At 40.2% G+C, this 19526-nt stretch overlaps 1 protein-coding gene across 7 annotated transcripts in view; it reads left to right on the forward strand.

Annotated features, from left to right (window-relative positions):
- The window catches only part of TSPAN4 (tetraspanin 4), a 379559-nt gene that overhangs the window by 28360 nt on the left and 331673 nt on the right, over positions 1-19526 (forward strand). For 4 of the 7 annotated variants that reach the window (XM_015863761.2, XM_015863754.2, XM_015863755.2 and 1 more), the window contains exon 2: positions 5023-5124. The exons of 1 other annotated variant lie outside the window; for it this stretch is intronic. The gene's annotated coding sequence lies outside the window, so the exon portion shown is untranslated. Of the gene's footprint in view, positions 1-3863; positions 3929-5022; positions 5125-9315; positions 9365-19526 lie in introns of those variants that run through there. 2 more of the 7 variants (XM_015863758.2, XM_015863756.2) reach the window with 2 other exon arrangements.

Raw genomic sequence — 19526 nt, forward strand, 5'->3', positions numbered from 1 at the left:
AAATGGAAGTGATACGGCTTTCTGTGATCTGAATTGGCATCTAACCTTAGTCAGTAGGTGAAACAACGCTTGATGAACTTGGTAATAGTAATTGCTTCTTTTATCGCTTAACAACGAAGTTGTGTTTTAAAAACATTCGTTAAGTGAATTAGACAAATAAGGCAGTTCAAATGATAAATAAAATCTCTACAGATAAAGGAAATTCCATGTCCTGCATTTCATTTATAGTTGGTAGAGGCCTTTATTTTAATGTTTTGTCTTTCTTGAAACTGCACTTTTGAGAGGGAAAGTCTGGTTAGGAAAAAAATACCTCTGTTTAGAAATAAAGGGAACTTTTGAGTGGGAGATTGATCCCACCTATTTGAGATAAGATCAATCTTTGACTTCCCTCTAGATGGAAAAAATGTGAGTTGTTCTTTCCTTCCTTTTGCTGCACTGGGAACCAGGATGTCCCTTTAAGGTTCTGTCCCTGACACTACAACAGGTTTTGAAAACTATTTTCTTTCCTCTTCCCCCAACTTTTCTTTTTCCTTGGATGTGTTATAAATTATAAAACTAATAAATAAATAAAAGGAAAACTCAATTTTGTGATGCTCGCTGTTTGAGTGAGCCAGCTTGCCTGTCTGTCAGACCACTGTGAAATGAAGATGGTTATCTCCAAATGGCTTCTGAAGGTAAATGCCTTCAAGATTTTGAGTGCTTGCAGTGAGTACTGACAGGAGGATGGAGAAAGGAAAGATGTTGGGTATTCCTGCATAACTAGACTGTCCCATGAGAAATCACAGCTGGTTCTGCTTTCTTGTCTGTTCTCCCGTTTCAGCATCTTACTTTGGAAATTCTGAAGACATTTTGCTGACAAATTATAACTTAGATAGAGGTGAGTTTGTTAGTTTTGCCTTTTCTTTTGAATTTTCAAAGTGCATCACGGCATTGTAGGCTGCTAAGTTGACAGAAGAAAGATCAGTAGGAGAACAAATTTCTCAGGGCAAATTTCCTCACCCAAGACCAAGACAGCAAAGGTACGTTTCTGTTCACAGGAACAGAAGAAAAAAAACTGGTCACCTATCAGTTAGTCTTTGTAAATGAGTTATGAAGAATCATGTCTAATGCCAGCTGGGCTCTTGGGTCTTGTGCTAGACCTAGAGACATGACTCAGAAAGGGTTGCTTTGATATATTTGTCATGTATGATCCTTGCTGTGCTACTTGCTGACTCTGCAAATGATTTTGATAGTGAACAAAGAAACCTGAGCTTAGCGTGTAAATGACCAAAAAAGTCAAAAGAAGTTTACTTTTCCCTTCTTCTTCTTCTTGTTATTTGATTTATTTATTTATTTTTAATGGATGAATGGAGTTTCTATGGTGCCTTCCCATCCTGGCCCTTGGCTGTCCAGAATAGTCACTTGCTCATTCACAGTGCTGCAGAGGTAGTTTTGCTTCAGCAATGGACGTGGAGTTGTGCTGAACTTGTGCTTGGTATGAACTCTTTTTATTGCAAGGGAGCAGTTATTAATGTGCTTTCATTTTTAAGCCCATTATAATTCCTTCACTTTGATTAATCTTGTTGTGGAGCTCTTTACTCTTTTAGCTTGTGTAAGGTGCAAGTCTGATCATAACAAGTGTTTCTGTTATTTCCCTCACAGCTGATGGAGGAAGCAAAAGGGCTATTGATTTTATATAAAAATGAGTTTAATGAGACTTAGAAGTAAGACTTGATTCAAGGCTTATTGGAATCAGTGCTGATCAGTCATTGCATTACAGTGGATTTCAGGCTTTGGTATTTGACATACTGCTACGGGGCTCAGCTGTCTATGTAGTAGGAGTTTTGCAGATCTTCATCAATTGTTCGAAAGCTGCCACCTGTTGTGTTGTGAGGGCAGGGAATGGGAAGCAAGCTAACCAGGTACTTAACAATGCTACTTTTATTTCTGCTGTCTTCTCTTATCTTTTTGAGCATTTTGACCTTGAATGTGTGGCAATGTCTAACAGAGCATGCAAGTACAGATAACGCAGTAGATGTTTAAAAGCATTATAGAATTTATCAGACATAATAGGGCTAAATCTGTGATGAGTTGCACTTTGATAGGTGCTAAGAACTTCTTTTTAAATTGTAGTATGAAGAGAACTGGGAAGAAGGAAAAATATGAAACAAATGTAAGCACAAGCTAGTGATTCAGAGGTTCAACTGTATCAACAGTTGGGCTAGATCCGGCCTATGGGCAAGTCCTGTTCTGTTTTCCTTGTACAGGTGTGCGTATGTTGATGCTCTGCCTATGAGATGCAGCTTTATCCTTCAGGAAATAAGTATTTCTGTGACATGGAGCAGAAAGACAGCACTGCAAACCAGCTCTCAGCATTCATCCCTGAAAGACTGGACCATTCTCTTTGATGTCTCCACAAATTACTGCTGTGGCTCAAGCTTCATTCCCCGCCCCCCTCTCTTTTCCCCTCCAAATGCATAGTTCCCCCTGGTAGAGAAGTGTGTAAACAGTGCATTGCTCTCTCCTCTTCAGCCCTCAGGAGTTTAAGTACAGAAGCAGGCCTTTTATTTACCTTGTTCCTGAAAACGCCATCTCTTAAGTTCCTTCACCATACATGGTTAGGTATGCATTTTCAGCTGAAGAAAATTGCTGTGGCAGTCCATTGAAATTAAGAATAAATGTATGTATTGGCAGTAACTATACTGGTACTAACAAGAATGGCAATTACAAGGAAAATGGTGGAAATACAGAAGGTATAAGGAAAAGGGAACTCACCAGAGCTGAGGCAATCCTCCCTGGCAAGCGATCTCCAAGAGATGCTGCCTCAGTGAGGGTCAGCCCTTAAATGAGGTCTCAGAGGAGGTGGAGTCGAACTCCACCCCTCCAGGGAGCACAGCTACATAACTTTCACCTGTGCTCCCACAGCTGACCCCACACTTGCCTCAGCTGATTAATCAGTGGTTCACACTGTGATTACCAATTTCCCATACAATGTATTGTATCGATAAAAGATGCAATTAATAGAAACGGGGATAAGATTGTTTTCCATGCATTTGCTTTTGAAGAAATGCAGCTACTTCTAAGGTCTCTGTAAAGACCCATTAAAGCTATCCATATAAAATCTAGAAACTCTAAAGAAAACAGCAAAATGGAACCTCTGTTCTTGGAGTTTACTCTGGTCTGTCAAGCCTGTAGGATGAAGACATTTTTAAATAATAATAACAATAATGAGATATTGCTTCTCTGTTAGGTTTGCTGTCAGCAGTGAAACTACAAATGAAAGGAGCAGAGCTCATGTAGTCTGTGAGCTAAATGGAAGTAGGAAATGTATATTTGCTGTTACAAAAGTTACCTATTCCCTTCCCTTAAGAAGCAGGTGTTTGCTCTCTCATACATCATTCAGTTTAGCAGTAATGAACATTTAAGCTGATAGCTTTAAACCTCAGTACAAAATTAGTGCTTTATCCTTGATTCCACCTTATTTGTTTCTGCTGCTCTGCAAGTCCCTCTGGGCTCGTTTTCCTGTTGGCACTGCACGTACCACTTGACATCAATGGACAACGTGCTTAATTCTGTGCCTGTGCTGCTGCTCTGTGGTGATGGAATATATATGTATTCATATAGGCTGTCCTTCCTGCTACATGTCTAGACAAAAAACAAACAAACAAACAAAAACAAACAAACAAACAACAAAAAAAAAAACACCAAAAAATCACATTTGTATGGGAACTGTTAGGTCATGGCCTGAACCAGTGATTGAGCACCTGGTGAAGAGGTGTGCCAGTCCTGGGAGCACAGGTGTGAGCAATTCACCAGTGCAACCAGGAGGGGTGTGATCTAGGTCCCCTTCTCCCTAACCTCATTTAAGGGCTGGCAACTGAAAGGGAAGTATCTTTACTTGGAGACTGCCTCTTTCTGGAGTTTCTATTGAGCACTGATTCTCAGAAAGGTTAAGCTATTTCTTCTTTATTACTGATCTATGGTTGCTTCTTTTCTTGGGTGATCTGAAACTGGTTAAAGGCTATTATATTAACTGCCTCCCATCCATATGTTGCTGATACACGTTTATCTTTGTATGGTGGTGCTTTATTTGGGCACAGCGATATTTCTCGTCTCCTCTGGAGGCCTTTTTACCTGCAAAGACTCCAGAAGGCATAAAACAACTTGCTGTGCCTGTCCTGTGGGTAGGAAGGAGGGCAGATGGAGTTTTCTTAACAGCCCCTGTGTTGCCAACCTCTTGGTAGCTTTTTGCAGGCAGTCTCATGTTTGGGCTGTTTTCTGCTCCCTTGAATGAAGGCAGCTGAACTTAATGTCCCATTCACCTGTGTGAGATTGCGGAAGGCTTCTTGTGATGGTGGTGAGTTTGTGCACAACAGCATGGCTCACAGAGCAGTGTCTATGATCTGGAAGTATTAAGTATTGTATCTAAGAGGTCTCCCCACAGTTTAAGATACAGACAGATAGTATTACAAAGTGTTTATGGTGCCTGTGCTTTCTAGTAAGTGGGTATGTTCTGAACATGAGAGTCCATCCAGTTCTTCTTAAATGCCACTGTGAAGTGCTTGCGCTGCCTGTTGTGAGCGCACACATCTGTGTATGCTTTGCTGTGCATTGTCTCCCCTGGTGCTGTGTGGGTGGCAAGTTAAGTCTTTGAAGAAAAAGACTTTTTGAAATGGCACAGATGCAGCTGTGTTTTTCCAGGACTTGCACTTTTAGCATCTGTGGTGTTAATAGTAACCTCCAAATCCTCATTTCTTTTATGAATTTATGTAGTAGAATCTGCGCTTAGGTGGCGAGATGCCTCCTACTCTTTATGCTTTTGGCATCTTTTTACCTAGTCAATGGGAGTAGAGAGAATCTGACATCTGGAGACATTTGGGAGGTGACAGCACAGAAGAACAGCAAGCCTTCCTAATGAATTAGTGCTCTCTGTGCAGTCAGAATTGGTGCACAAGACAGTGTTGTTGCTTTAGTTTCTTTTTGTCTAGTTTACTGAATACTTTTACCTATACAAGTTTCTGAGTACTCCTATTTTTCTCTCAGGTTCCTGTGAGCTGTGGCAAGTCCGAGGTCAAGGAGAAGCAGTGGCAAAACCAGGCGTAGAAGTGAGAACATCAGATTCCTGCTTGTCTGACTGAGAATAAGGTAGGAGCTGCTTTAATGGGTACTTTTTTACTTAGTAGATTGCTTTTGGATACATAAGAGAACCTCCACCAGCAACAGAGTAGCAGCGAATGAACTCCTTAGTAAATGATAGATGCAGACAGGGGAATACATGCTTGCTTTTGGTAGGATTTTATTTATTTATTAATTTATTTGATTACTCTCAAATAACGTTAATGGTCTGACTCAAGCTTCTTTAGAAGCACGGTATTATGTTTTCAAAGACATGGTGTCCCCTCAGGTTGGGGGGTGGAAGGGTGGAGCACAGCCCTGCTGAAGTTGGGAATGTTGGGGGTGGCAAGGTGGACGTGAGTCAGCAGTGTGCTCTTGCAGCCCAGAAAGTCAGTGGTATCCTGGGCTGCATCAAAAGAAGCAGGGCTGTCAGGGTGAGGGAGGTGATCCCGCTCCTCTACTCTGAAATGATGAGGCCTCATCCAGATATGGAGTCCTCAGTACAGGAGAGATGTGGCCTGTTTGAGCATGTCCAGAGAAGGGCCACAAGAATAATCCAGGGGATGGAATGCTTTTCCTGCAAGGACAGGCTGAGAGAGCATGAGGCTTTACCTTGAAAATAAGCATCCCAATGATGAGGCTGAGCATGTACCCTTATCCTTCTGTCTTCTCTGGCTACAAGTATAGAATTGTTTATGCCAAACAGCAAAATTTCTCTAGGAGCAACAGCGAGGCTTTCTCCAAACTGCCCAGTTGCTAATGTGTCTTCTAAATTGCAGGTCCATATACTTGCTCCAAATTGACACAGCAGAGGTTTGTCTTAGATGTTCATTATTCTGATCACCCAGTGATGGGACACAAGTGTCCTAATGCACTTGAGTAGTATAAGTGACTGAGCAAAAGAAGTCACTAAACATTCTGTGATGACAGTTTCCTCCTGTTCCCCAAGTGAAGCAGGTTTACTTAAGCTGAAGAGTTACATTTAGTTTTTCTACTATGGGAAAAGCTACAGCATGGACTCAGCACTTACTTTACTGCAGCAAATCTACGCTGGAGAGAAGTGTTATGAGTGTCCTGGCTGTGGGGAAGCATCAAGTAAAGCTCATAATTTGAGATGCCTGAGAATCGAACTGTGAGGCACAGTGGGGATAGAAGTAATCTATTGCCCAGGGCCTGTTTTTTTTTTTTAATTTTTTTTTCTTTCCAAACCAACAGAGCCTTGCAAACTTAACACAAATTAGTAGTTTTTGGATTGCTCAGTGACCTTCTTTCAGGTGATTTACAAAATCTTATTTCAGTGAAAATGTTTGCCTGAAGCTTAATAAATGTTTTGTCCTTGTCTGGTGATATCCACCAAGAAGGCAAGCACGCGAGGAATTAATAGGTATAACAAGGATGATTATTTTTACCTTCTGAAGAGGATCCTCTGAGAGCTCGCTTTTTCTTCAGGAGAGAAGTCTAAGGTTTCTTTTCTATGCAAGTGATTGACAAATGTGCTCTGGGATGTGAAAGGTAATGCAAGTGTATACTTATGGTTATATGTATTGTATTTTGTTAATGATACGCATATGTGTGAAAGTACTAGGGGAGATTTTTTTCTAGGGAAGCACAACTGCATTTTATTACTTTAAAGCAAAGCAAACAATCAGAGATCTCTACAAACTTATGAAATACGACTTCATGTAATGAATGAATCCAGCATCTAATTAAAGGAGATCATACTTTCACAATGGTAAAGTGGGGGAAATACTACTGCTTTCAGCCATCAGTGCCTGAGAATGGAGTAATGTGGTTTGGCAAGCCATTCTGACTTGGAGCCAAAGACTTGGAGGAGGACAGGTGCTGTCTGAGCATTGTCACCTTTTTTTCCCCTGCCTGATCACCTAGCACAGTGAATGATCTTCCACTCCTTACAAGGTATTCACAGACACTTGTGTGTTTACCTGTGGGAGGTATGCAGATAATTATTTAATTTTCTGTTTCAGGAAGTTGTCATAGGTTAAAAATAAACAAATAAAAAAGCCTGATAGATCACACTAGGCTGAAAAGAACATTGCTGCATTTGAATGAGGGCAGATCCTAGTGAGCAAATCATGGAAGTGATTGTTGTCTCCTGTTGAGAGCGAAAGCAGACGTTGGTGCCTTAGCTACATATAGCTCAATGAATTGCAGTGAGTTCTTTCGTCATGCTGAGGCATATAATTAACAATATAGAGCTAGTGGGAGGATAGAAGTGTTTGCAGCAACATGGGAACTCAAAGACTTCTCTTGCCATCATTTTGGTTAAATTGGCAGCTTTCCAATGAAGTCAACCCACCAATAATTCATATAATAGAATCTGGACTACACAGTATCTATAAACAGAGGGTGATATGCTTCCTGGAGGCTTTCTTTTTAGAAATAAAGGTTTTCTTAATTGCTTTAATTGATCTGGACAATAAATATCTGATTCTATTAGTACATCTGTTGCTAATGAAATCTGTGGTAGGGAATCTTTAAGTAGTTTATTTTTAACAGTGCTGCTGTAACAATAATGTAAATGCTCTGAACCCTATGTACAGTGCATATACCCTGATGGGCTTTTTGTGTCTGCTTATTAGATGGAAACAGCTGGGTAGCAGAGAAAACAATTTGTAACTGGGGTTTCCCTATGTGGGAAAAGGCCGTGGCTGTTCACCCTCGCTCCTTAAAGTTTGTTATGAAAACAACCAGGTTGTATGATATTTGTAAGACATTCCTCCTCTTCAGAATACTATTGTCCTCCTGATCAGCTGGCCATTTTTGCTGTTCTATACAGGCTGACCTGTGGGTTGGAAAAGATACCCTGAACCAAGTGACTTGCTCGCTCTCTTATTTGTAGATTCTGGTCAATATTTGCTCAAAGGAGGAAGCTTTAAAATATTGTCTCTTAAAGAACGATGATTTTTCTGTTCTGTGAGTTGTCCTTTGCTCCAGGGCTGTTAAGCTTTCTTACATTTTGCATCTGTGAGGAATGTGCTTAAGTCATGAAGTTGAAAAGTCACGTTTGTAGAGCCTCTTGTCTTGATGTCTCACTGTGTCATTCTCCGGATGTAGTGAGAGCTAATGCTCAGAATGTAAGATTTCTCATGTGCTTTACTTGGTATTTTATTGCATGCTTGCAGCAAACACCCAAACATGTAATAATTGAAATTATTTCGCCCTTTGACAGGATTACAGTTGTTTTATTATTAAAGGATTTCTTTTGCCAGTTTTGTGTTAACACACACCATCATAAAGATCTAAGCTAGAAGGCTGTTATTGCCATCTGAAGGCCTGTGTATACTGTACAGTTGTTATACACAGGTTTTAGAGTGTTCACAGCAGAGCCTCAGAGGTAGTAAGCTCCTACCCACAATTTAAACAATCCTCTAGAAATTGAGAAGTAGAGCATGTACAGAGCAGCTCAATTTGTCCTGCAGTAAGACTTATCTGATAATCATGTCTTCAAATCTGGCTGTTATTGAAGGATTTTTATTAAAAGTCCTTCCTTTGGAGAGTTTAAATAAAGGCAGTATTTAATTTTAATTAAGAATTAACCTTCAACAGTCTTTCTTTCTCCTTAAAAAGGTGACCTTTATAAAATGCCAATTACTTACCCAGGAGCCTGCTATTTGTGTTCTTGTGTCTGTGCTTATGATACAGATCTATATGTAGATCTACATATATTCCTATTATAGATAGATGAGCATTTATATATGACAATAAAGAAATGCACTTTAAAGCATGTTACTGGTATTTAAAATTCCTTTAATTTGAGCTGTGCTGTTATGTATAGATGTGGTTGGAAAATCTGTAGCTGGAGTAGGCCTTTAATGTTCCACATATTATTTAGTTAACTGGAGCCCCATCAGAAAATGGGGCTTGAGCTGGGGCAATATGAGGGCTGTAATCTAGAAATTGGGTTGTATGTATCTGAGTTATAGCTGTTATAGCTTAAAGGCATTGATAGTGATGTTGTGTACCAGACCCTTGATAAGAATATAGTAGGGGAGGCTCTCTGACTCCAAAAGCATTTAAAGTCACCAGGCTGAAAAATGTTGGGAAGACTGCACTGAGAGGGGGAAAATTGACTGTCCAGATCACGTTGTGTGATTACGTTTCTCCTAAACCCCTGCTAAGCATGCTCTCCCATAGACTGCCCTGTCTTTTCTTGTTCTTGGATCAATCACTCATTCATGTGCACAATTTTTTCTACCCCAGCTAGGCAATCTACACAGGGAGACATCTGAAAAACCTTCCTTAACTGAGTGTGAGTAAACACAATTTTTTGATAATATGTCTAGTATTCCAATTAAGGTCCACAGATTGAATTTGCTCTTAATATGCTCTCCTGGTTGGATTTAAAATATATTTAAGTTTCTAAAGAACTGAACAGAGGCTTAGATTTTTCAAAGGTCTTTAACTTGCTTGGGTGCTTTTGAAAATCCCTGTATGTGTCTTTGTGCCCACAGCCTTAGTAAATTTGCAACTCCATAGAACTTGTTCAGCATTCCAGACTTGAGGAAGGTCTGGAGTTTCTGTCTTCTGTTCACAGTCCTGCAGATGTATTTACTGCAGCTGGGAGTACTTGGAATGCTGACTGTAACTGTGCAGATGTAAAATGGGTCAGTTTTAAATCTGACCCTTAATAATGCAGGTTTATGATGTTGTAGAAACATAGAATGGCCTGGGTTGAAAAGGACCACAATGATCATTCAGTTTCATTCCCCCCTGCTATGTGCAGGGTTGCCAACCACCAGACCAGGCTGCCCAGAGCCACATCTAGCCTGGCCTTGAATGCCTCCAAAGATGGGGCATCCACAACCTCCTTGGGCAACCTGTTCCAGTGTGTCAACACCCTCTGTGCGAAAAAACTTCCTCCAAATATATAACCCAAACCTTCCCTGTCTCACTTTAAGACTGTTCCCCTTTGTCCTATTGCTCACTGTCTCTCCTCATAAACAGTTGTTCTCCCTCCTGTTTGTATGCTCCTTTCAAATATTGGAAAACCACTATGAGGTTTCCCTCAGTGAAAACCCAGGCCTTTTGTGAGTATGAGGATGGTAGCGTGTAGTATCACAGAGGAAATGTTAGCTAACACGCTAATTTAATAAGGTGAAATATCTCCACTTGTAATCTTAGTGTGGATTTTTTTTTATTTTTATTTTATAAGTGGAAGGACTAAAGAGTGCAGTGTCAATTGAAAGCACCGTGGATAAATCTCCTTGAGAATGCTAATCTGCCAATTAAGTTTCACTTGGAAAACCTGTTAGTCTGTTACTTTTTCCACTTCTTCCTTTTTCTTTGCATTCTGCAGGGCTGTCTTTATGCAACAAAGAAAAATAGCCACTAACCCAATGCAGTAGAATGTTGTAAGTCTTGAAATGATTGCTGGGAAGTAATTGTCACTGAAACTTGTACTGCACGTTACTAATTTTGTTCCTGACGTTTGCTCCATCATGTCTTTTCGGTGTTCCTTATAGAAAGCAATATTACCCTGAGCCAGCTAACATTAAGAAGTAATGCTTTCTTTGTCTACAATGTGCCATAGATAATTGAAGAGAGGGACTTTTGGAGGCTGAATTTAGTGATGCTTTAGCTTATTGTATTTTTTAAGTTCTTTTTTATTCTGTGGTAATGCAGTTTATTTCTTTTTTCACTTCCATTATTGTCTAATGGTTCTTTAGTATCCAGTGCCATCTCTTTTTTGTTTGTCTGTGACAGATTATTTTGACAGCTTTGGGAAAAAATGATGAAACATTGCATTTTTTTCATTGACTAGTCCCTCTAATGAGCTTTATGTTAGGCCATGGAAGGTGGCCTGTGGTGAGACTGCTTGGTGCTAAATGGTTGTGCAAGGTGGGACTAGAACTTGGCACTGAAAAGGCTGTAGGTTGCCTTGTACTGCATCAAAAGAAGCATGACCAGCAGGATGAGGGAGGTGATCATCTGCTCTGTGCTGGTTAGACCTCACCTGGAGTATTGCATCCAGATGTGGAGTCCTCAGTACAGGAGAGACATGGACCTATTAAAGTGTGTCCACAGAAAGGCCACAGAAATGATCCATAGAATGGAACAGCTCTCCTATGAGGATGGGCTGGGAGAGCTGGGGCTGTTGAACCTGGAGAAGAGACTTCAAACCTTGGTGCTGGGAATATGACTCTCCATATGGCAGTCTGTCTGTTGTGCCTCATCTCTACTGTGCTGGCACCTTGCTGTGGAGATTTCTTTTCCTGGTTGAATGCTACTGTTCTAATTCTCCTGCCTGTTAGTGCACATCTACAGTCTTATCTAGGGCCACCTACCCCTTTGTAGCTATAACTTGACATCCAAAAGGCAAATGAATGTCACATCTCAGAGTATAGCCTAGCATTAAATTGTTTTAATGTTGGGTTTTAAATTTGGCTGTGTTGTAAATACAAACAGCAGTGTGTATCCTTTGTGTAGCTGCAATTGTAGCAGTGAGAATAGGTATTTGCAGGATTGGGACTTGGAGCTCTGCTTATGACTTGCTCTGTAAACTAGCATGAGGGATGCTTGCTCAGTTTTCTTTCTTGACCTGCTCCCTAAAACATTTAATGCATTTTGGAAATGGCATCCTCTGTTTCTCTTATGCCACTTCTTGTTTATGGCAAGGCTTTAAGTGGTGCTCTATAATATATTTGTAGTACATGCAGATTCTATGTGTGGCCTGTAAGAGTGCAGAATTCTGTATTTGAATATAGTTGGAAGTCAGGGCTCCTGCTATAAAGATGGGGATGTTCTACAGCAGTTGGAGGTAGATTTGCTGGTGGTGATATTTTTTTTCCCCCAGTTACATTAGTGGTAGAAACTCCCCAAAGACAGCAAGGGTCATGGGTTGCTGCATATCTTACTAAAACATAAGCCAAAATGTTTATGCTGACATCTATTTAGCTGTCTCTATAGCTCTCTTGTTTTTCAGTTTTTGCTCGATTATATCGCAGAACACTGTGGAGCATGTGGTGCTCATTATGTATTTCTCAATAGGTCAGCAGCAGTCCCAACCTAGTGGAGATTTGTGGTAACATGCAGAAGTTGCCAAATTGTTAGCATCCATCAAACTGAACTGTTTGCAGGATGGGAGGCCATTTGCTATTATTGCCCATTATTATCAAGACTGGGGACTGGGAGACTTAGCTTGTTTTCCATGATTTTGAGATGTTGAATTTTTCTTCATCTCTCATTGTCCAGGCTGGGAATGCTGTGGAATTTTAGTGGCAGCAGGGAAATCAGAGGAAAGCAGTCTTGATTTGTGTCTAGTTATGCAACCATGGAATGACTGCATGATTGTGTTTTTAGCAAAAAAAAAAAAAAAAAAGTATACAAGCATTCAAACATTGGCTGCACTTTGTTGTAATACATAATGTGTGTCTGATTTGTGAAGCAGGGGGTAATGATTGAATCCAGAGCAGCACATCCACAATGGTGACTGTCATCTGTGCTGGAAAGGAGACTATTTCAACAGTCCCTTTAATTTTAGCTAACTGAGGGAGAAAAACATACGATTCTGTTGTCGGCTGCTATAGCTGGAGATTTGAATAGAGCCTGCGATGACACCCATACAGTAACATACGTTAAAATGAAACTAAAAGCGGTGCTCCTTCACCCTATCATTAACACAAAAAAACGTATATGTTTTAATTGCAGATCACAAAGGGGCGTTAGGAGAAAGGCTGATTTTTGTCAGTGTGTGTGTCCTGAATGTAAAGCAATGGTATTTTTAAATAGAGCCTTTGATTGTTTCTGGTCACTGGGAGCTTGACTTACAAAACAAATATTTTGAAAGTAAAAGATGCAGCTATGCACAGATGTAAAGGAAAGACAGGTCCTATGGCTTTTAGAACAAGTAGATTTCTGACTTTTCCACCTTGTTTGCAATTATAGTGCAGAGAAGAGAAATAAACTGTCCTATTCCAACTCTCAGTTTATGTTTCAAGTGAAATATTGACATTGGGGGGAAAATGTAAATAAGAGATTCACTCTTTAGTATTTACTGAAAGCAGTGCTTGACACTGTGCTATATTTATAAAGATTGAGTTAACCTCAGAAGCAACAACCCTATTGAGTGGACAACTTGAAAAAAGAACCTTCTACTACTAAAATTTTGGGAGGGAGTTGTTCTCAGGAATATTTAAGAAGTTATTTGAATGCCCAAAGTATAAGATGGGAAAACCAGGCTGTAACTCAATTCTTATTCTTAAAACAAACTTAGTTTTAAAGAGGGTACTTTTACAGGGGATTAAGTCCTTAAAGCAGTGCGAAGCTTTGCTTTAAGAAAATGAACTATTCTGTATCCCATGGTGTAATGAGGACCTTGTCTGTGTCTCAGTACAAGCTTGATGGAGAAGGAATAACAGATGCCTCTGTCACAACTTCAGTCCTACAATGTCTGTGAAGTCAACATTAAAAGCCAGTGCATCAGTGCCTGTCACTAGTGCACTGTTCTGCACTTGCATGGCCGTGCTGGGAAGATGAATTAGCTGAGTGTGAGGAAATGGCTTTCTAGTAATTTCTCCTGCAGTCAGCAGAGTTAAGTGAGATGAGAGCACTTAACTCTTCTTGCTGATTAAGATTTTGAGGTACCTAGATCTTGAAATACTCAGCATCCAAATAGGTTTGGGAGAAGGTGATTTGTGTTTTCAGGCTTTGTTAAGGTATATAAGGGGAAGTGAAAGCTACACTGAGGCCACACCAGAGAGAAACTTTTTCTTGTATGGTACATGGGGCTTTTTGTGTGCAGGATGCAATGTGCAATAGCATCTTGTACTGCTCCAGTTCCACAGGTCTCTTATATTTGTATATCATTCCTAGATATATAATCTTATATTTGTATAGCATTCCTAGGCTGAGGTAAAACAGCTCTTTCACGTTGTTTCCATTTTATCCATTCAGTTTTCTTACATCTGAAGTATAAGATTTAGGGTAGGAGAAATCAGTAATGTTTCAAGATTATAATTATCGATTTTTATGTTTAACATTGAGTTGCAAAGTGAAGTTCTTTAGCTGAATTAATGATCAATGACACTATTAATGCTAAATGAGTCCATCAAGATCATGTTCTCACCATAAATGCCAGAGGAATGAATCATGATTAGGCTATTGTTTTACAGTTGCTATTTTGTCGAATAGTTATTGATAAAAGAAGTGCTGGTATGACTGCTGGTTAAAAAGCTTGACTCATTTAAATTTCCATTAAACTGTTAAAAAATTATTGACAAATTCCCTAAGACAGAATTTGAAAGGATATGTGTGTTTGTTTTTGAAGCCTCAAGTGGTAGCAAAAACACAGCCTAACACTGGCTTCAAATCGGAATTAATGCCTTATATAGATCATAATGTCTTCGCTGTCCTCACTAAATACTTCTATATTTTCATGTTTGCATGCTTGATTGTGACCTCTGAACAGAAGAGATGATGATTATTTTTTAAGTGTAAGTTGTAGGTGTGTGTGATCTTAGACATATGAGCCTTACTTGAAATTTTGCTTGTGCTCTCTAGGGCTTGCTGTGTGGTACTTGATAATACTTTTGGATTGTAGCTCCAGAGATTGTTTGTAAAGTATCTACAATAGTTTTGCTATGTGTGTCTAGAATACTGCTGTAGGAACGGTCCCAATATCCTCTTGCCTGTGACTCTTGTTTTTTCTTACAGTTTTCCTTGCACCAGACTTTTTTCCCCAGGGTTATCCACCTCATTGCTAGTTCTGAATGCTAACTTCAAAATGAGAGAGGAAACAGAGCAGGTAGATGGAGGACAGCAGGAACCAGATTGCCTTTTTCAGCAGCATCTTATGCATCTAAGATGAGAGTACCTGCCTTGTCTTGATCTCTCGTGGCTGTCTTTGAATGCTCTCCTTAGCTTTACCTAAGCACAATTGAACTTGTTGTGCTGTGTGGTTCTGACTGTCAGTTTTGATGATCCGGTGTGTTCACACAAGTTAACGTTACCAAGAAGCTGTGTAAATTGATGAACCATGAGACAGTATGAATATATTCATATATTGTTGAAAGTATTGTGGATTGATGACTGGTCTTTGTTAGAAGCTGGACTCCTTGGAGCATGTTACACTCCAAACAAAGAACAGAGGTGTCTTTTTAGCCAGTGAGTGTCTTCAATTACTGGAATTCCAGAGTTTTGCCTCTCTTGAGGTGAATGTTTTGTTGAGGTTGTCTTTGTTATTCCAAGGAGAGCTTGTCATGCTCAGAAAAATGGGGCTAGAGTCTGCAAAAGGTTTGTAAAATGTGCTATGATGCACGGAGTGAGCAGAGGTAACAGCTTTATGGATACTGTTGCAGACCAGCTCATAAGAAGGCCAGGGTTCTTTGCTGACTTCTGTTTTGTTTGGCATTAAAGGAAAGATGTTACTTTTCATGTGTGTTCTTGTAACCCTTGGACTCAACAGAAAAATGGCACTTGGTGGCTGTTTTGTATGACTGATGCTGTCTGCGGTGCTGGCAGATAAGTTTATATTGCAAGGGGAATCTGAGGAGCAGCCTACACAACTGAAATGTATTCAGGAGGATCATAGCTATTAAACAGCTTGAAAAGACCAGTAGAATCTCTAGAGAGTTAAATGGCAGTTTTGACCTTATGGAAACTTTACTTCTTGGTCTCACAAAGGAAGTTTTAGCTGAAGTGTGAGATAAATCTTTAATAGAATTACTTTCAGGCTCACAAAATGTACTTTGCAGCGAGATCTACAAAAGTCGTGTGCTCCTTAAAAAGTAAGCAGGAGCCAGAGGTCTTCTCTTCCCTGATGGCTTCTTCATTTTGTGGAATCAATCTCTACTCATCCACACTGTTTAATGTTCACTTTCCTGGCATCTCACAACATGCAACAGTGATCATATCTGTGATTAGGGGAGAGGTGCTCCTTTTGTGGTATATATAACAGTTGCTCTCCTTGTTAGGGGAGTATAAATGTGCTGCTTTGGCTTTATCCTGTAGTAGGAGCACAATCAATACCGTATTCTGGAAGTAGAACCCTAGTGGTTTCTTATGGTGAACTATTTTAAGTAAAATCTTACTTTTTGGTAAATGGACTGGCTCAGTCAGCGGGGAATGACTATTTAGATGAATGCCAGTTTCTTAGTTGAGGGGGGAAGTACAGCTATTTGTTGTATACAAGTATCTTTATTTAAACGTACTGATGCTTTCATGTTTTTCTAACTCATTGTGACCCTTTTTGTTTCATTCTCATGGCTCTTCATACAAGGAGGAGAGAATGCATGTGCTGGTCACCTGTGCTGAGGGGCACTTAGTTGGGTGCAGCTAACAGGCTGAGGGAAAGGGTGTGTTTGTTCTGAAAATATTCTTGATACTCAGTAAAGAGGCCAAAACCACCTTTGTTTCTGTATTAATCTCTTGACAAATGCTGCTGACCAATTTAACTACAGCTCCATTCAGCAAGTGAGAGGTGGGAGGAGATCGAGTTTGCATTTAATGCTCCCTCTCTCTGTACTCTGGCTTTTAATCTGGAGTTGTTGACGTGAGGTTAGGCCCACAGGATGGAAGCTGCCTGCAGTTAGTGACTTGGGGTATGTGCACTGCTGCTCCAACAAAAGCTCTTAATAAAAATGAAACAACAACAAAACTCTAAAGGAATTAGAGCAGAGTGAGCATGAACCACTGCACTCATCATAATAAAGCTGCATTTGTGCTTTGGGAATGTACAACAGGAAGAGTTGTCCTGAGATGGTAAGATCAGCTTCTTGTTGCATGCCGTGAACTTCCTGACTAAGTGGTGGTATGCAACCCTATGTGTTCAGGTCTCTATTGTTATTCCTTAAAAAGCTATGAACTTTGGATTGCCTTCAGGTAGTTTCAGTGGGTGAATAAATGCAGGACAATCTCAGTTTATTTTGCAATATTCCTCCTGCTTTGCGTCCATATGTATTGTTTCATTTGTTACCTGTTGGTTTTTTTTTTCTCCTTCTTCACTGGACCTTTAGATTGTTAGTTTATTTTATCTTAGAGGCACAACTGAAGGAATTTAGGAGAAATGGATCTGCAGGAATTATCTTCACAAATCCTCTTTATTACAGGTGCCTAAGGTGTCATGTATTGATGTGCAGTTCAAATCCATTAATTCACAAAGCAGAAGGTTGAGCAAACGAGGCTGGAGCTCCACTGGGATGTCTCTGAGTGGGAATTTCTTACAGTACTGTGGAGAACTGTTACCACTACTGTGCACTGGCCGCACATAATCTCTTGCAGATTGAGCAATAAGCATTTATGTGGGTGACGTTTGCTTGTGCATTCAAGTTGTGAAGTCCAAGAGAACATGATTGTTTTCTTTCAGGTAGGGGGAGAATGAGTTACTCTGTGAATTCAGGCTGTGCCTTTATTCATGTATCTTCAGAGACAGCATTATAAAAGCAGAAAGGAGGTTGGTTCATGGAGAATGTCAGACTTTGGTAATGATGAGAGAAGGAAAGTGTTTCTGAATTTACTTTGACTGAAAACTGTATGTGTGAATTGGTGTTAGCAAAGCCTTTAGGTTGTGTGCAGCTGCTTTGTAAGCGCAGGCAAGTAACACCATGACGGGCACTTAGGGGTGGCTGAACTATGAATACAGGATACTGATCTATGGATTGTTATTCTTTTTTTTTTTTTTTTTTCCTTAGAAAAAGATATCCCCTGTGCTAGCTGTATTTAAAGCTATAAAGAAAAGTTTTGAAAAGCTTGACACCGCAGCTGTCATAATTTACTGTAGTGTCCTGCTGTTTAGGGTAGCTAATGAATGTGTTACTTTCCTTGGATACCTTAAACCAGATCATTAGCCATTATAAATGGGCCTGGCTTTATGGAACTGGAGGGAAGTCCATGCATTTCAATCCTACTTGAGAGCCTGTATCATAGTGGGCATAGCAGGGCTGTGCAGGGCTTTGGGGATGCTCAAGGCCCCTGGTTGCTCTGCTGGTAGTCTGAATTAGGAAGGTGAATCTCCAGAGCAAACTGCTTCCTTTGATGGAAGGAGAATGACTTCCACTTTGAGTCTCTCTTCGCTCGCTTCTGCTCCTTAATTTCACCAGTATTTGCATTTTCCTCTGAGCACGCAGCGCAGGGAGGGCACAGCTATGTATATATTCAGGTCTTGAAAAATATATTACCAGTGCCTTGTATCAGAAACTGAAATGTAATTGCAGGTTTCTTAATCATATTTGCAGGGAAGTAGTGGAAACTGGGAATAGGTAGTGGTTGATGAAAGTAACTTACATTGACAGACTAAGATATAGAAAAGAACTAATGTGGAACCACTGACTGGATTCGTGTTGACTGGAAATGAAATTGCGCACCCAGTTTAGTGCTGGGAATATTATGGCATGGCATGGAACAGAGATGAGAAACAACTTGTATTTCCAAGTTTGGATTTGTTTCTTAAGCAACTTTTAACAACTTATACTTCACAGCCTGTTCATAATGAGGAACTGCTTTCTTTCAACCAGACTTTCCCCAGCTTCCCGTGGCTGACTTTCGGCTCTTGTTCTCAACCTGCTGTGAGGTATTGTCCCCCTGCCTCATCTCCCGCAGGCTCTATAATGTTAAAGCAGACCAGAAGCAAGAGGATGTTATCTTCATAGCAGGAGTTTGCTTATATCTTAAGTGATACAAAGTTTTGACACAGCCGCAGCATATTTCTGAGTTATAATCTCACCACAGGTAGCAACAGCAGCGTTTCTCATAGCTGAAGATTAAATGCGTGCTTTGGCTGACCGTCTGCGCAGGGCAGGGACCAACTCATTCAGGGGCTTCAGGCAGCCCTTGTACATTGGTGGTGCTTACAGTGTTCTGTGAACAGCACTTTTCATAATGATCCTGCTTGGATTCTGGGTAAGGGGGAAGAAAATAGTGCTTTATTCTGCTTCAACTGCTGGCAGCAACAAAAGCCTATTTTTTTTGTCTATGCCTGTGTCAAGAAAATAATGCGTATTGTATGACGCCTGGAATGTCTTACTTGAGGTATTCACTTTTGTCCTCTGTGGTTTGTGTGTTTGGCACTTGTTTTTGATTCAGCGGGGAGTGTGCTGAGTGAGGTGACTTTGTGTAGCTTCTGTACAGCACCTCATAAACTCTTAAAAATGTTTGAGGCCTTTTGTTTTCATTAGAGCAATACATGTTAGTTATAATGGATGGGCACCAGCAAGAGTATGGCACCAACTGGACAAAATGATTATGAATGTGTGTATGAATCTCTTACTACAGGGCTGTCTTAGTCCGTGTTGGAATAATATGAAGTCAGAAGAGTGTAGGCAATTGGCAGAAACTGCTGGAGAGAATTAAGGAAGGACTTTATGATTATCAATTTGTGGGCCTGGTATGATTCTAATGAGGACATGATGGTTAGCTGTAGGACTGTTAAAATACCAGTGGTCAATGAGTAGTTGTTATCCCTGTAGGTTAATCTTCTC

This window comes from Coturnix japonica, chromosome 5, assembly GCF_001577835.2.
Source record: "Coturnix japonica isolate 7356 chromosome 5, Coturnix japonica 2.1, whole genome shotgun sequence".
Classification (NCBI taxonomy): Eukaryota; Metazoa; Chordata; class Aves; order Galliformes; family Phasianidae; genus Coturnix; species Coturnix japonica.